Genomic DNA, 17,938 nt, shown 5'->3' with positions numbered 1-17,938 from the left:
AAAATAAAATAGAAATGACATGAAAATAAACAGCAATAAAAAAGTCTAATCTTCTAATATCTCTCTCTCTCTCTCTCACTCTCTCTCTCTCTCTCTCTCTCTCTCTCTCTCTCTCTCACTCTCTCACTCTCTCACTCTCACACTCTCTCTCTCTCTCTCTCTCTCTCTCTCTCTCTCTCTCTCTCTCTCTCTCTCGTGTGTTCAGGCAAAAAACAACTTTATGCCTCAAGATCACTTTGTTCAGTCAGCCCAGAAGATCAGGCAGATGATCGGAAGCATTCTTATAGTTAAAGTCATAGTTTCTCTGATATTCTTCGTCTGCTATGTCTTGTCCTAGTTAGCATTTGGGCTAATGATAGTGATATTTGACCCCTAGTGTTTACTCTTGCCCTCATCTGCAGACTCCAGCAGTTTCTAGTGCCTTTACTTTTATATGGTTATTAAAGATTATGAAAGTTTTGATTATGGCTATAGCGATATTTGACTCTTCATAGACATATGCACTGCAAAAAATGCTTTTCTTACTCAGTATTTGTGTCTTGTTTTCAGTCCAAATATATAAAAAATCTTACATTAAGAAGCATTTACTAGACAAGCAAAAGTTTTTGTCTTGTTTTGGGGGAAATTTACTCAAAATTAAGTGAGTTTTTGCTTAAAATAAGCAGAATAATCTGCCAATGGGTAAGCACAATAATCTTGTTTTCTGTTTGAATTAAGATTATTTTGCTTATTTAGGTCAAAAACTCCCTTAATTTTGAGTTATTTTCCCCCAAAACAAGACCCAAACTTTCGCTTGTCTAGTAAATGCTTCTTAATGTAAGATTTTTTAGATATTTGGACTGAAAACAAGACACAAAGCATTTTTTGCAGTGTGGTTCTAATATATGAAAATACACATCTTTAATTGTAATAATGTGGGTTAAAATCTGCATATGTGTAAAAGTAAAACTATACATAACTATATATTTGAGGTGTTGTAAAGTGTCCCTTTATTGTGGTTTTGGCTGAATTCTAGCGTTTCACACTCTTCAGTGGTCCAGGAATGAAGCGCTCAGTTATTTTGGTGTGCTGGTGAAATGGAGGACGTGTCTGGCTGCAGATATCAGTGAGTGGCAGTGGTTTTGATCTGCAGGTCTGAGATCATGAACACGGCTCTGCATAAACAGGACGCTGAGGTTTCCCATTTCACTGTGACATCACGGCTGCTGAAGGAATGGAGCAGCTGTCCCTCACAGCGGCCATTTTGTTTATTCTGCTTATTTTGGCCATCAAACTTTATAATGTGTGTTAACCAGTGGTGGAGGAAACACTGAAGTACAAGAACAAATACCCAGAGATATACTGACTGAAGTAAAAGTAGAAGTACCACAATGACAACCCTATTTAAGTTAAAACATTCCTGATTTGAAATGTACTTTAAGTATTAAAAGTACTTGCATAATTTATTCTCCACTAATGTAGATGTCATTGGCTGTGGCATTTTAACTAAGTTAGTTTTGGGTTAATGTAATTATTCTGACCATCTGTGGCCCAGTTTACATTCTGACGTAATTCTGCTGATCTGCAGAGTTAAATATCATTATTCAGAACCATTATTCTCACCAGTGTTCAATCAGCTTTGACGTATTTAAATCTGCATATTTGTGATATTTTTACCTTTTATAAAGGGAATTTCCCCCTAATCTTATTAAATATAGGCTGTGCTTCAGCTTTCCTTTTATATTCTTACATTTTATCAATACATTAAATTAGAATAAGAGAATACAGGGCTGTTACCAATCAAATTAAATAATTTACACTGAAAAATTACAACTGCATTAAATAATGTTATGAGATTGTTTCAAATATTTTTTTTTATATAAATAAGAAATGTTGGAAAGAATGTTTAAACATTAAACTAAAACGCCTGTAGGTGGCGCAGGTCTTAATGAGCGAATCATTGAGTCGATTCATTCAAACGGCTGATTCGTTCAGGAGTGAGGCGGTCGTTTATGAACAGGTCAGTGAATCTTTGATTCAACCGATTCATTCAAACACTGAATCATTCAGTAACACACACTGATGCTGTGAGACGGGTTATGGTTCTGCTGTGATCTTTGTTTGGAATTATTTTCGCTGCTGAAATAGAACAAAAACAGTCAATTGTGCATCTAAAATGTGACTTAATGTTAATGAATTGTTTATGGAACTGTCAGTGTCATATGAAATCAGTCGTGATGGGATTCAGGAAAATAACACTCTTGGTCGTGTGATGTTTTTAACTGTATTATATGTTATAAATATAAAAACTCCACATTTTGAATCGTTACTGCAGTGTGTGACTGAGTGTCTCTGTGTGAGCGGCGCTGATTTGATTCTATTTCTCCTCATGAGGCTGTGTGAGCCTCAACTGCGCAACCTTTTCCGTCACTTCATTACAAGAGGACAAGCGTTAATGTCGAGCCCTGAAACAGATCAGAAAATGTAACGAAACGTTGTAGAAATGTAGTAGGCTAGAGTAGAAAGTATAATAATTGCTGCAAAATGTAACGGAGTAAAAGTAAAAAGTATGCACTATTGGTTCTACTTAAGTAAAGTACAGATACGTAACATTTTTTCTTAAAGGGTTAGTTCATCCAAAACTGTAAATTGTGTGATTAATGACTGAGCCTCATGTGGTTGGACACCCGTCTGACCTCCGTTCATCTTCAGACACAAATGAAGATATTTTAGTGTAAATCTGATGCTCTGAAAGGCCTCCATTGGCTCAACTTTACACTCTCAAGACCCTTAAAAGACACTAAAGACTAAAGTTACAAAGTCCATCTCACTACAGCGGCTCTACAATAACTTTATGAAGACGAGAATAGTTTCTGTGCGCAAAAAAACCCTAAATAACGACTTATATAGTGATGACGATTTCAAAACACGGCCTCATGAAGCTTCGAAGCGTTATGAATCAGTGAGTCGATTCAGCGGTTTGGAGCGTGATGAATCAGTGAGTCGATTCAGCGGTTCAGAGCGTTATGAATCAGTGAGTCGATTCAGCGGTTCAGAGCGTTATGAATCAGTGAGTCGATTCAGCGGTTCAGAGCGTTATGAATCAGTGAGTCGATTCAGCGGTTTGGAGCATTATGAATCAGTGAGTTGAATCAACGGTTCAAAGCGTTATGAATCAGCGAGTCGATTCAGCGGTTCAGAGCATTATGAATCAGTGAGTCGATTCATCGGTTCAAAGCGTTATGAGTCAGCGAGTCGAATCAGCGGTTCAAAGCGTTATGAATCAGTGAGTCGATTCAGCGGTTCGGAGCGTTATGGTCGCTTTTCTGGTCGCTTCATAAAGTTATTGTAGAGCCAAAAAGCCGTTTTATTCAGATTAGGCATAAGATTAATAGTAATGAATGTGTGCATATTGTAATTTAATTTTAATAAATTTGGTTACCTAGCTTTGAATCATTTTCATAGACATGTTAATTTACTGAAGGCTAACACTTCAGTAAATTAACATGTCTATGGAAATGATTCATAAAACATATAAATATCAGTTTAACATGTGTTTACAGTCTTCACTGACGAAAATGGAAAAACTCAATCAGTCATGTCTGCCACTGACATGGTTTTCAAGTTGTTGTTATCTCATTTTTTGGCGTTCAGAATATCTGCACATATGCAGATCATGGAAATCAATATTTTCTCAGGGGATCAAGCTTCCAAACCCCCCTAACTACCTCACATTTGGGACTTCAGTGATTATAAACCTGCCTACATCGTATGATTGAGGGATGTACAATATGGTCATGCAGAATAAGGCATTAATATTTGCTTTATAAGTAATAATAAACAGCCAATATCCTAATATGCGTATTCAAAACTAAAACCAGTCTGAAAAACCAGCTATGACCAGGCTGGGAGACCAGCTAAAACCAGCCTGACCAGTTAAAAAAGTGTTCAAAACTAAAACCAGTCTGAAAAACCAGCTATAACCAGGCTGGGAGACCAGCTAAAACCAGCCTGACCAGTTAAAAAAGTGTTCAAAACTAAAACCAGTCTGAAAAACCAGCTATGACCAGGCTGGGAGACCAGCTAAAACCAGCCTGACCAGTTAAAAAAGTGTTCAAAACTAAAACCAGTCTGAAAAACCAGCTATAACCAGGCTGGGAGACCAGCTAAAACCAGCCTGACCAGTTAAAAAAGTGTTCAAAACTAAAACCAGTCTGAAAAACCAGCTATAACCAGGCTGGGAGACCAGCTAAAACCAGCCTGACCAGTTAAAAAAGTGTTCAAAACTAAAACCAGTCTGAAAAACCAGCTATGACCAGGCTGGGAGACCAGCTAAAACCAGCCTGACCAGTTAAAAAAGTGTTCAAAACTAAAACCAGTCTGAAAAACCAGCTATAACCAGGCTGGGAGACCAGCTAAGACCAACGCTGACCATCTTAGGCTGGTTTTAGCTGGATTTTTCAGCAGGGAAGGTTCATGAGTGGTCACAGGTTCCTCAGATTAGCATTTCTGTGAGGTTTAAAGCAGCAGTAATAGATGGTTTTCGAAAGAGCCAGCAAACACAGTCCTTTGTGTGAGTTAAACTCATTCTCCAATGACATCAGGCTGTAAAACTTGTTTTTAGTTCTACCTACAGTCTTTATTTTTAAGAGCTGATCTCACATCTACAGTCAGACACTTTGGGATGCTAATGCTAATGTGTGAATGGGGGATGGTAAACCAACAACTGTTCTCCATTTAAACATTACTTCAGCACAGGCGAGGCCGTTTTAAAGGCCCTTTCTTGTGTTTGCAGCTCTTAGCTTCTGTTAGAAGAGATTAGCAAGCGGTTTGACAGATATCAATGAAGGTTTTTATGATAAAGGAAGGCTTATTTCTGAGTGGGGAGGGTTTCAAATATTTACTCTTTACTTTGTAAATTCCTCTCATAGTGTGAATAACTTCCACGGTTACCTGTTACTAATGTGCTAGCTAGCTCGAGAAGAGAGTCATGTGACTAGCCTACGTCTGACTAGAATAACAGCCCTTCCCCCAAACCACACACACACACACACACACACACACACACACACGCCTGCAAGTGTAAACTGAGAGGGTTTAAACACACATTGAGCTGCTTTGACTTTGTGTTTTACATAAACATGCATTTAATCTGCATGTTAGCTTTAGCTGGAGTTAAATTATTGACATTAGCTTCAGCAACAGATGCTATTGTGCAAGACTTTTACCCTGAGAAAAAAACTCCTCAAAAGTCTGTACTTTTCCATTTCTTGTGTGTTTTTCACCCTGAACACTCCTCCCTCGTTCCTCAAATCCCACCCCGTCCTTCCCAACAACTTCTTAAAGAGGACTTGTTTGGGTCTGTAACTGTTAGCGTGTAGCATGTAGGGCTCAGATAACATCCACATCTTACACCATTGGATGGGGCTAATATCATCAACGGCCATTTTAAAGGCTACGTGCTCTCTGATTGGCTGTTGCTGTGGCTAATCAGGTTAGTGTGTGACTGCAAGAATGCACAGAGAAAGCAAAATATCCCTCTTACAGCCCTCCTTATAGTTTCACACAAACAGATAATGAAATATGGTGCATAATGTGTGAAAGCGGGAAAGTTGTGTGGCCTAGCACTAAGATTAGCATGGTTCAGATATGCTTGTGGAAGGGTTATTGAGTCAAAGGGTGTGTGTAGCTGTATGGGTGGATCCTGTTGCACACTAACAGTTAGCAAAGCTGAAAATCAGTGTGTGCTTATGTAGTTGTTACACCTTTGCTGTCCACGTTATAACCAGCTGGTTTGTGAGCATTTTAAATAAACGCTAATTTTGTGTAGACACCATAATTTTACTCTTTTGACTTTAAATAATTACGATGCTCACAATAAAGCATCTGTTTCCTGTGGAAGACATTACAGATGAGCCGTTTGGAAAATGCCTTCAGTGTCCAGGAGCCACTTAAAATGGCGGACACCTGTGGAGAATGAGCAGTTATATCTGGATCTGGAAATGGTGATCCTCGTAGGAAAACACCTGAAGATGTTGAGGATTCTCGCGGTCAGACGCTTTCCTCAGAGTCACAGCGGTTCATTTACAGAAGTGAGAATCACCACATCCATTAAAGGACATCAACTGCAGATCACAGGGAGAATCCAGACATCTATTGTTTTGGTGACTAAAATAAAAATAAAAGTAATAAAATTGAATTAAATATGAAAAAAAAATTTTTTTTTATTAAATAACAAAATTTTATTAAATATGAAAATTGAATTAAATAATAGAATAGAATTAAAAAATAAAATTGAATTAAATAATCAAATAGAATTAAATATGAGAAATAATAATAATAAATAATAATAATAAATATGAAAATTGAATTAAATAATAAAATTGAACTAAATAATAAAATTGAATTAAATATGAAAAAATTAAATGATAAAATTTAATTTTATAAGATTAAATTAAATAATTAAATTGAATTAAATAATAAATGTAATAATTAAATTAAATAAGATTAAATTAAATAATAAAATTGAATTAAATAATGAAATTAAATAATACAATTAAATTAAATAATAAAATTGAATTAAATAATTAAATTAAATAATACAATTAAATTAAATAATAAAATTGAATTAAATAATACAATTAAATTAAATAACAAAATTAAATTAAATAATACAATATAAATAAATATGAAAATTGAATAAAATATGAAAATTGAATTAAATAATACAATTGAATTTAATTATACAATAGAATTAAATATGAGAAATGTTAAATATGAAAATTTTATTAAATATGAAAAAACTATACAATTGAATTAAACTATACAATTGAACTAAATATTAAAATTGAATTAAATATGAAAAAATTACATAATAAAATTGAATAAAATACTAAAATTAAATTAAATAATACAATTTAATAAAATAATAAAATAAAATTAAATAATACAATAAAATTAAATAATTCAATAGAATTAAATAATACAATTTAATTTAATAAGAACATTTAATTAAATATGAAAATGGAATTAAATATGAAAAAATGTAATAATACAATTGAATTAAATAGAATGACAAACACACTTAACATCATGGCTAAAATACAAATGAAAACGGAAAATATATATAAAAAAAGATAATTCTTCAGCATGTGTTGAGCTCAGGGGTTTTATCTGTATTGAGACACTGATCAGCGCTGCTATAATCTGCTCTAATGTATTGATCACATGATCACATGATCACATGATATTCTCCCAATCGCAGTGAATCATTGATTATATTCCTGCTTTAAATGTTTTAATGAAAGTCTCATACATTCAGAAGGAAACCTTTAATGCACTTCATGTTGATAACAAAAATGGAATATATGTTTTTTCTCTTTGTATTTTATAAACCAATATGGTATGAGATTATCCTTATATTTAATACATTAAAAGAGTATCTTCACATCACTAACCACAGCTGTGTCATTCAGAACCAGTGGCTCGAATGGGCAAGAGGATAAATGACCAGTCCTGGTTAAAGCATGTGCTCTTGTATATGTTTATTAATTCCGGCTGACTGAGACAGATCCTCCAGGAGGTGTGTGTGTGTGTGTGTGTGTGTGTGTGTGTGTGTGTGTGTGTGTGTGTGTGTGTGTGAGCAGGACTGGTGCAGGAGGCTCTTCAATGTCTGAGACGTCTGTGAAGGAGAACAGAGGATATAGAGGAGGAGGCGGAAGACATGAAGCCTTGGGCCTGTTAGGAGATTAAGCTCCGTGTGAGAGGAAGAGAGCGATCAGCGGGAGAGAGAGAGAGAGAGAGAGAGAGAGAGAGAGAGAGAGAGAGAGAGAGAGAGAGAGAGGAGAGGGAGAGAGACAGAGAGAGAGAGAGAGAGAGAGAGAGAGAGAGGGAGGGAGAGAGAGAGAGAGAGAGAGAGAGAGAGAGAGAGAGAGAGAGAGAGAGAGAGAGAGAGAGAGAGAGAGAGAGAGAGAGAGAGAGAGGAGAGAGAGAGAGAGAGAGAGAGAGAGAGAGAGAGAGAGAGAGAGAGAGAGAGAGAGAGAGAGAGAGAGAGAGAGAGAGAGAGAGAGAGAGGGAGAGAGAGAGAGAGAGAGAGAGAGAGAGAGGGAGAGAGAGAGAGAGAGTCGATTGGGATTGAGTGTCCTCTTATATAATTATCTGTGTGAATAATCCTGTGTTTGTTCAGCGGGGGAAGGGAAGCTGCTTTAGCTGCTCTCAGATCTGCAGTTGTTGAGCTAAAGTCTTTCACATGGACAGATTCATCTATCAGACACTTCTATCTCAGAGACTCAGCGCATTCAAGATACACCTTTAACAATTAGCACTGTAGCATTTGAGGCTATCCCCTCTAAAACCAGCTATGACCAGCTGTGACCAGCTAAAACCAGCTAAAACCCGCTAAAACCAGCTATGACCAGCTAAAACCAGCTGTGACCAGGCTGGGAGACCAGCTAAAACCAGCTGTGACCAACTAAGACCAGCTAAAACCAGCTGCGATCAGGCTGGGAGACCAGCTAAAACCAGCTGCGATCAGGCTGGGAGACCAGCTAAAACCAGCCTGACCAGCTATGACCAGGCTTGGAGACCAGCTAAAACTAGCCTGACCAGCTAAAACCAGCTGTGACCAGACTGGGAGACCAGCTAAGACCAGCCTGACCAGCTAAGACCAACACTGACCCACTAAAACCAGCTATGACCAGGCTTGGAGACCTGCTAAAACCAGCCTGGCCAGCTAAAACCAGCTGTGACCAGACTGGGAGACCAGCTAAAACCAGCCTGACCAGCTAAGACCAACACTGACCAGCTAAAACCAGCTATGACAAGGCTGGGAGACCAGCTAAAACCAGCCTGACCAGCTATGACCAGGCTTGGAGACCAGCTAAAACTAGCCTGGCCAGCTAAAACCAGCTGTGACCAGACTGGGAGACCAGCTAAAACCAGCCTGACCAGCTAAGACCAACACTGACCCACTAAAACCAGCTATGACCAGGCTTGGAGACCTGCTAAAACCAGCCTGGCCAGCTAAAACCAGCTGTGACCAGACTGGGAGACCAGCTAAAACCAGCCTGACCAGCTAAGACCAACACTGACCAGCTAAAACCAGCTATGACAAGGCTGGGAGACCAGCTAAAACCAGCCTGGCCAGCTAAAACCAGCTGTGACCAGACTGGGAGACCAGCTAAAACCAGCCTGACCAGCTAAGACCAACACTGACCCACTAAAACCAGCTATGACCAGGCTTGGAGACCTGCTAAAACCAGCCTGGCCAGCTAAAACCAGCTGTGACCAGGCTTGGAGACCTGCTAAAACCAACACTGACCAGCTAAAACCAGCTATGACCAGCTAAAATCAGCCTGACCAGCCAAAACCAGCCTGACCAGCTAAAACCAGCTGTGACCAGCTAAGACCAACTCTGACCAGCTAAAACCAGCTATGACCAGGCTTAGAGACCAGCTAAAACCAGCCTGGCCAGTTAAAACCAGTTGTGACCAGGCTGGGAGACCAGCTAAGACCAACACTGACCAGCTAAAACCAGCTGTGACCAGCTAAAATCAGCCTGACCAGCTAAAACCAGCTGTGACCAGGCTGGGAGACCACCTAAAACCAGCCTGACCAGCTAAAACCAGCTGTGACCGGCTAAAATCAGCCTGACCAGCTAAAACCAGCTGTGACCAGGCTAAAATCAGCTAAAGGAGTTGTTAACTACACTCTTTAGCCATAAATATGTACCTTATCGTCTCCAAACAACATTATAGCCATTTACTGTAGTCTTGCTGTCGCTGGAGCTAAACGGGCTAACTCTTGCTACAGTGCTCTGAGCACTCAGGGTGTTTCAGTCTCTGACACATTTTGGTGGGGTAACACCATGACCAAACGCTAGCTGTGTGAAGTACTGAGAACTCGCTAGGCAGGTCAAACCTTTGAGTCGAGCTGACAAGCCTTTGGTTTTGCATGTCATGACATGTCATCAGAAGTGCTAGAGGACACTGCAAAAAACATTCTTCTCTGTATTGTCTAATTAATTAGTCATTTTTTATAAATTTTTCAAAAAATAAGTTGATTTAAGTGTTTTTAGATGTGTGCAATGGAAGAACATAATGTTTTGCAGTGGACGTAATTGTGTGCCACCCTCATCTAAAGTTTTACACACGGGTCACAGATTTGTTTCTATAGTGAAGACCTCTGAGAGGAACCCATCCCCCGCACACACACACACACACACACACACACACACACACACACACACACACACACACACACACACACACACACACACACACACACACACACACACACACACACACACACACACACACACTGTAGTCAGGCTCTTGGGCATTTAAAGGTATAACGCACATTTATTTTGAATGTAATAATGTAGAGATGTTCAGTTTTCACTGCAGTATTAGCCTGTGCTGATCATTCCTATCCAGATCACGTGATCTGTAATTGAAACTTCATGTTTTATATGACACCAAACAGCAAAACTAAAGCCCCGTTTCCACCGAAATTACCTGGAACAATTTGTCCCAGGAACTTACGTCTTACCGCGGAGTCTGTAACATCATCAGCGGCGGCCATCTTGTCACAGGCCAGCTTTCTGGCGGCCATCTTGTCACAGGCGGCCATCTTGTCACAGGCCAGCTTTCTGGCGGCTTCTGATGTAAGGCGAGTGATCTGTACACAAATACTCTTATCTCACTGAAATCTGGACGGATTTACAAATGGTTTGGTTTCTTGCAAACGTTATTAACGTGGCTACAATTCTGGATGCATGAACAAATTATGAATAATTATTCATAAGTATGCAGTGTCATAACTACATCTCTGACGTTTATAACAAACGTGTGGACGTCAACCTCCATTGGCCAGCAGCGCGGACGAGACATCTAGACTTTATTATGGATATCTATGTACATAACAATCAAAACAGACTGGGCATTCTGACCAATCAGAGCAGAGTAGGCTCTCGGAAGGAGGGGTTTAGAGAGACTGAATCTTCGAACTAACTGTTTCAGACGTGAGGTGATGCTGCAATCTATATAATGAGAAAATTAAAGTGTTTTTTGACCTTGGATGCGTGTAAAGCTGTTGTTCGAAACCTTTAAAACAGAATGGAAGAGAACTAAAGTGGATAAAGGATTTTTTCAAAGTTTACAAAGGCATTTTTTATTTGAATAATGTGCACTTATGAATCATACACAATAGAGAAGTGGGTATTAAATATGGTCATTGTTGCCTTTATTAGGTATTTCATTATATGAGTATGGCCTTTAATGCAAGATAAAGAAAAGGAGAACAAGGCTTGCATGGAGAGCCAGGTTTGACGTCACTTGTTTACTAAAGGTCTTGACTCCCCTCTTCCTTCACTCATCGTCACAAGATCAAGATCTTCTGCTTCTTTGTAACTCGAATCTTCCTTATTTCAGTTTCAACTTGATCAGAATTCTATACTTCCTTTCAGAACGGTTATCTAAAATGTCATTTACAGAATGTTAATGGCCTGAAAGAATTATCTATTTCATTGAAAGTATTCCATGTAGTTTCTGAATCAGTATGAGGTCATAAAATCAATATGAGATCATAACAATTAAAACAAATTATAGATTATGTAAGACGCTGCCCTGGCGTTTACAGTATGGGAGTGTCCTTTCTAACAATTAAAAAAACCACAAGACTCATCTGAACACCGTAAGCTCGGGTCAAAGGGTAGCCTTGTCTCATTCCTCACATGTACGGCCCCAAAATCGTGTTCCTGCCATAAGGCATTTTTAATCTAGACTAGTTGGATATTATGAATGTGTTTGAATAGAACACGTTATAAAAAAGTTTTCTTTCATCAAGGTTTAGCTTCAAATTCATATTAATGTTTAAGTGTGCATTTTCAGAAGCTGGAACTGGTTGCCACATTTCCATTTTTATTAACTTACAAGAGTACATCTGATGAAAACTGTCAAAAACAAGCCCATGCCACTTTGTCACGAAAACAAAGTTTTATTTTGCTTAAAGGGATAGTTGGTCCTCCGCCTCAACAGAAGAAGAAGCACTTCTGTAGCCCCGCCCATCGACTCATGGGCTAAACGGATCGTGCTACCGATCAATAAACATGCCGAAGATAGCGAGATATTGAGCTGTGCCTGGTTGTGGAAGCTCAAAAGCTTCCTTCAGATTCTAATATTAGGAATGTGTGGTGGAACTTTATTTTTAATGAAGATCCAGCTCACGTGCGTAAGACATTGCACGTTTTTTCGCTTAATTTAACCGCGGATTCGTTTGTAAACAAGACACAGGTCGAGACTGGATTTGCAGACAGATTGAGATTAAAACACAATGCTGTGCTTCTCTATTAAATCTGACAGGAATGGTTTCATATGTGACAGTATTGCATTGTTACAGATCGTTTGATATCTATGTTGCGGAAGTTTTGAACATCCTGATTCGTCTGCAGTGACGTTTTGCTGATGCACGTGCTTGGCAATTCCCCACATGTAATGACGGGGAGCCGAAACTCATTATTATGCAAAACTGTTATCCAATCATAGCAGTGGGCGTTTACTTCCGAGTCTTTAGTGCGGCACGCCCATAAAAACAGAGCGTTCCAGGAGAGAGGCTCAAAACCAGGGCAGAAAATAGCCTATTACTTATTCATTATGATGTTTACGAATGTAAAAATCACACAAACGTCATAAGTTGACCTCAGACAATCATATTAAATTATAAAAACCCCTTTAACGTTCAATTATGTTGGAATTATTAGAACAATTTAAATGACAGGTTACCATTTTGAAGACGAGTATTGTTGAAGGCATTTAAGCATTTAAGATGCTAATGTGTGCTATTGCTAGCTAAAAGTTTGTATTAGCAGTATTATAATTCAGTTATGTGATATTAAAATATATGAAATTGAATTGGATGAATAATAGGGTGGCTAATAAAATTCACTTTGAGACTACATGATGTTGAAGTCACATAAACAAATTGTGTTTCAATTTCATTGATTCATACGTGATTTAATCTTTTCACTTTTTTTAAGTGTGCATATTTTCATATAGTATTTGTTATAACTCCAATTGTATTCGTCTGAAAGAAGACATCAACTCGATCTCAAGGCAATTCGTACATATTTTACGAGGCGGCTAATTCATACAAATTTGTACGAATTGGTACGATTTTTGCTAAATTGAGTTGGTAAATTCATATGATTTAGTACGCATGATCTAACCTCAAACCCCGCCCCTACCCATCACTGCAGTAGACAAATCATACAAATTCATACGAGTGAGGCCGTAAGAATTAGCCACTTCGTACAAATACGTACGCATTGTTCGTGAGATAGCGTTGGAATGTCATTTACACCTCGGATGGCTTGAGGGTGAGTAAATCATGGGGTCATTTTCAGAACGAAACGGTGTAATTTTTAAGGAAAATGCCGCCTGTTTTAGGACCATTATTTATTTGTTCATTTTTTGCATTGTTTTCATGACAGTTAAAGACATTTCTTCAAATTCTCCTTACTATAATGGATACTAGTGAAATGTAAAAATATCCCTCAAAAAAATGATTCAGGTCATAGATATGACACATTTCAATTCTGTCCACTTTACTTAAACATATCTAATTTTGTTACAACTTAATTGAATTGTGTTCAATCAACCTAATATATTTCAAACTGAAGTTTACCTAATTAAGTTGTGTTAAAACTACATGACATATTTGTGTTAACATAATTAACTGGGCAGTGGATTTGTAGTTCCCAGCATGCTTTGCAAGGGACTCCATTAGGAGAGTACATTTAGGGATTAAAGTGTTATTTTATGTGTTTTTCTATAAAGGGGAAGATGTTGTTAGTTAACGTTAGTGTTTAATGTTCAGTTATAATGTTTTAATTTAAGTTTGACAAGTATAAAAAAGTCATGTTATAAGTATATAAATGTAATTTAAACTAAATTTGATCAAATTGAGTTGGACCAACTCAATTACATTTCATTGCATGAATTAATTTTTTATGAGTAAGGGCTACACATATTTATTGGATGGAAAACCTGCCCTCAATTAAATTTTGTTTGTCCAACGAGTTATTTTTTTGAGTGGACACTGAACAAAAAAATGTCCTGCTTAAATAAAATGAGCCAAAGCAACACAATTGTTATACATTTTGTCCTAACTTGTGTTCAATCCACTTGAATATATGTAAAACTGAAGTTTACTTAATCTGTTTTTGTTGAGATTAAACAAATGATTTGTGTTGCATTAACTGAAACTGTGTGGAGGTTGTTAGTTCCCAGCATGCTTTGCATACGGCTAAATCAAGAGAGAGTAAATGTCATTATTTTATATGTAAAAGTTTATTATTATTTTATGTATTTTTGACTAAGATAAGAAAAGGGGTATTTGTTATACTGTCTTGTATTTATGCATATTGAAATAAAACCATATACTCTTCATAATCCTAAATATACAATCTAAAAAATGGGTTGAGAATGGACTAACCCAGCGATTGGGTTGTTTTAAGCAAACATTTAACCCAACCGCTGGGTTAAAACGACCCATTCACTGGGTTAAAACAACCCAATTGCTGGGTTGGTCCATTTTCAACTCAACTTGGGTTGTTTTTAACCCAGCAGGATCCATTTCCTTTATGCAAAATATAAATACTTTCTATAATATGTCATAAAAACCGCATGAATAATTAATTTAAGAATGGTTTTAGATAGATCCCACCATATCAACTCCACAGAACATATAGAATATTAATGTATATAGAATATAGAAATATAGAAATGGAGCCACACACACTCCGCTAGGTTTGGCTTGAAGAAGTTGCACCACAGTTATCAGACGAAGCTGTGCAGGAAAGGGGCGGAACCGCTGGTGATCACAACACTCGGAGCCTTTCTGTTTCAACTTTTTGCATTTTTATTGACTAGCAAGGTTTTAAATTTCCTTATTGACATGTCATACACAAAGACTAAAGATGATCATTGTGCGCCTCGAAGCGGAAACCCAATTAGTGGCGCAGATTATTCGGTTATATGGGCTCTTTTGCACTGACACACACCTCGTCTCAAGAGCATTGCCATTGTTCTAGTGTCAGATCTTCAAGAGCCAGCACTGATTTTGAAGGGTGTGTGTGTGTGTGTGTGTGTGTGTGTGTGTGTGTGTGTGTGTGTGTGTGTGTGTGTGTGTGTGTGTGTGTGCGTGTGTGCTGGAAAGAAGAAAGAGTGCTTCTTAAATGTATCATATTTCAGTTACCTCCTTCTTTCATGACCCCAAAATAAAACATAAAAAGATCTAGTGATGTTCGGTTTAAACAATGCACCGGTAAAGGTTGATTGAGTAAGAAAAAAATCTAGACAACGTGTAGCAAAAAGTCAATTTATTATGAAAAACATTCACATAGGGTTTACTCTTGCAATACAAACCGCTGCTATGTTTATCATGAGTGGTCAAATGATCTTGACGGTGATTGGCTGGCTGGTCTCACTCCCACTTTGGACCCTTTTCTCCCCCCCTTTAACAGACCACTCGTAATACATCACAGAACAAACAAACAATGACAGATTTAGTTGTGAAAAACAACGTGTTACCTGTGGCAGGTGTCTAAATACAAGGTGCCACAGTGTCACAGAATTGTTTGAAGTCCCTCTGCATGAAGTCTTCGCTTTGCATCACGTCGTCTTCTGATGGGAAATACTGCATGCTTTCTTCTTGATCCAAGCCGAAGAGGGAAAACGGCTGGTGTTGGTTCATCTGCCGTGCGTAAAACCTGGGTGGTGAAGGCAGATCTGGACTGTCCAACAGTGCGCCTCTAGCGTTCTCCAGCACACCCAGGTACGAGTCCATATCCGCAAAGTCCATTTCGCACTCCGACCCGCTGTCTATTCCAACGGAGTCTGATCGCATATGCATCATCTGGTATTTCTCGTGCATGAGGAACTGATTGGTGTTCCTGGGCGCCCTCATGCCAGGTGCTCGGTTGCCTTGAACATTGGCAGGACGCAATGAGACCACAGTGGCAGACCACCGAGGTTGTCTTGCACGGTTTCTGCGCATTTCTGGACAGTGCGCCCTTCTCCCTGGCCTCCTTCCCCATCTGTGCCACTTGTGTTTACCACCGCCGTTGCTTCTCCTCGGCTCACTCTTGTGTTTTTCCGTCTCCTTGATGGAGGGTCTGTTGCCGTACACCTCCCATTGGCATATCATGCCCCTTCCGCACATTTTCTCAGCGTCTAGCATCAGCTGTATCACATAATCTGGAGGGCAACAAAGGCTGTTTCTTCTCCTTGATTAGGGGTTTTGGTTACTCGTGCCTCTACACGATTCACCCCCTCAGTCGTCTACCTTTTTACAATCTTTTCCGATTTTTTCTTTGTCACTGGCTTTAGATGGCACATAGCCTGGCGCAGTGCCCTCTGGATAGGCAGCTTGACGCGCGCGTGGTTCTGATCTGAGATCAGTCACACCCCTCCTCAGCTTTTCCGAGTAACCAGTGTCTTTTTTGCCTCAGATTAAAAGCTAAATCCTTGTCTAAATGTCTAAAGAGTGTAAAAAGAGTGTTTGTAGTTTGTTTTACTTTGATTAAATGCCAACAAACTACGCTTTCTGCTCGTCCTGCCTAGCGTTAGTCTCGAAATGACAGTTGACATCTACAGAAACCAGCGTCTAGTGTGATATTTATAGCGTTGGGGCGATTCAAATCGCGTCGACGGCATAGGGGCGTTTCATTCTTTCCTGAGGTAAAATATTTAAAATTTGACTATATTTTGTATCTAAAACATGCTAAATATGCTCCTTTATGTTTATATTTTCAATATTTTAAATCAAACATCTCGTTTTACTTGAAGTGCGCCGACAACACGAGAATATTAGCCCTCCGCGCTCAGAATGGTTTGTTCCTTCTCTGGGCGTCTTCGCAGCTGCTGTTCCAGGATCAGTTCTTGCTGTCACAATCCGCGTCTCTTTCATAGATAGACAGGAACGTTCAACTGCTCCTAGATCAGTTGAGAAACGTCCTAACGACAAAGAGAGTGTATACGTGATGTATGTGAAAGATGTGAGGACAACAAACTAATGGCTGAACGGGTAGTTCTCTTTTATGTTTGTTTCTCGGTTCAGATTTTGGCGATATACGAAAACACACTCTCGTTTTCCTTATAAGGATATTAAATGCTCTATATATAGATGCATATAAACTATTTTTTTTGTTTATTTATCCACATTACTAACATTTTCCATCGATGTGGCATTTATTGTTTAATCGGGAGTGAACCGCCTGAACAAATGACTTACTATTTTGGAGGGGGAACAGTCAATAAAATGCTTTATGACCTAACGGCACATACAAACACACACTTTCCTTCTTCCATTCGACCAGGCTCGAAAAACCTTTGAATAACAAACAAGGAGGAGGAAAAGGCACTTCCTTAAACATGAGTGGAGAACTAAAGCACTGATTTTCTCTATAAACCCACATCGAGCTCGACGAACCGCGTTTAAAAAGATGGTCGCCTTTAGCCTGACATGAATAAATAAACAAATGAACGAGTGAATGCATTCAGTGCATCAATGACTACACGAGTGAGTGAATTAATGAAATCCAGGATAGATAGAGAGAGGAAGACTATCCCAGTAAACACATAACGTTCCCTTGTTGTTTTGGGAACCAAAAATGGTTATCTTTGTTGCTGAATTTGCATATGTAAGCTAAATAATTATAATAATGATATAAAATGTATTTATATATTTCATGATACGTTTTATTAATAAATAATGTATGCAAAACAGTGATTGTGTTAGTTTTCTTTCTTTAAATAATGTTAGATAAACTATTATTATTATTGTAAAATGTGCATTTTATATGATTTATAATAATAATAATAATTCACCATATTTACATAATTATAAACAATAAATCAAATTAATTGATTCACAGAATTGTTACGATTTATGTGTTCTCATT

General features: G+C 38.3%; 1 protein-coding gene across 1 annotated transcript in view; it reads left to right on the top strand.

The window, feature by feature from the left end:
- LOC307120889 (uncharacterized protein) overlaps positions 1 to 17,938 on the top strand; it is a 678,898-nt gene that overhangs the window by 382,563 nt on the left and 278,397 nt on the right. The gene's annotated exons all lie outside the window — the stretch shown is intronic.

Source organism: Gobio gobio (assembly GCF_949357685.1).
Source record: "Gobio gobio genome assembly, chromosome: 24".
Lineage (NCBI taxonomy): Eukaryota > Metazoa > Chordata > Actinopteri > Cypriniformes > Gobionidae > Gobio > Gobio gobio.
Note: the sequence above shows the minus strand (reverse complement) of the source record. Positions and strands in the feature narration are given on the sequence as shown.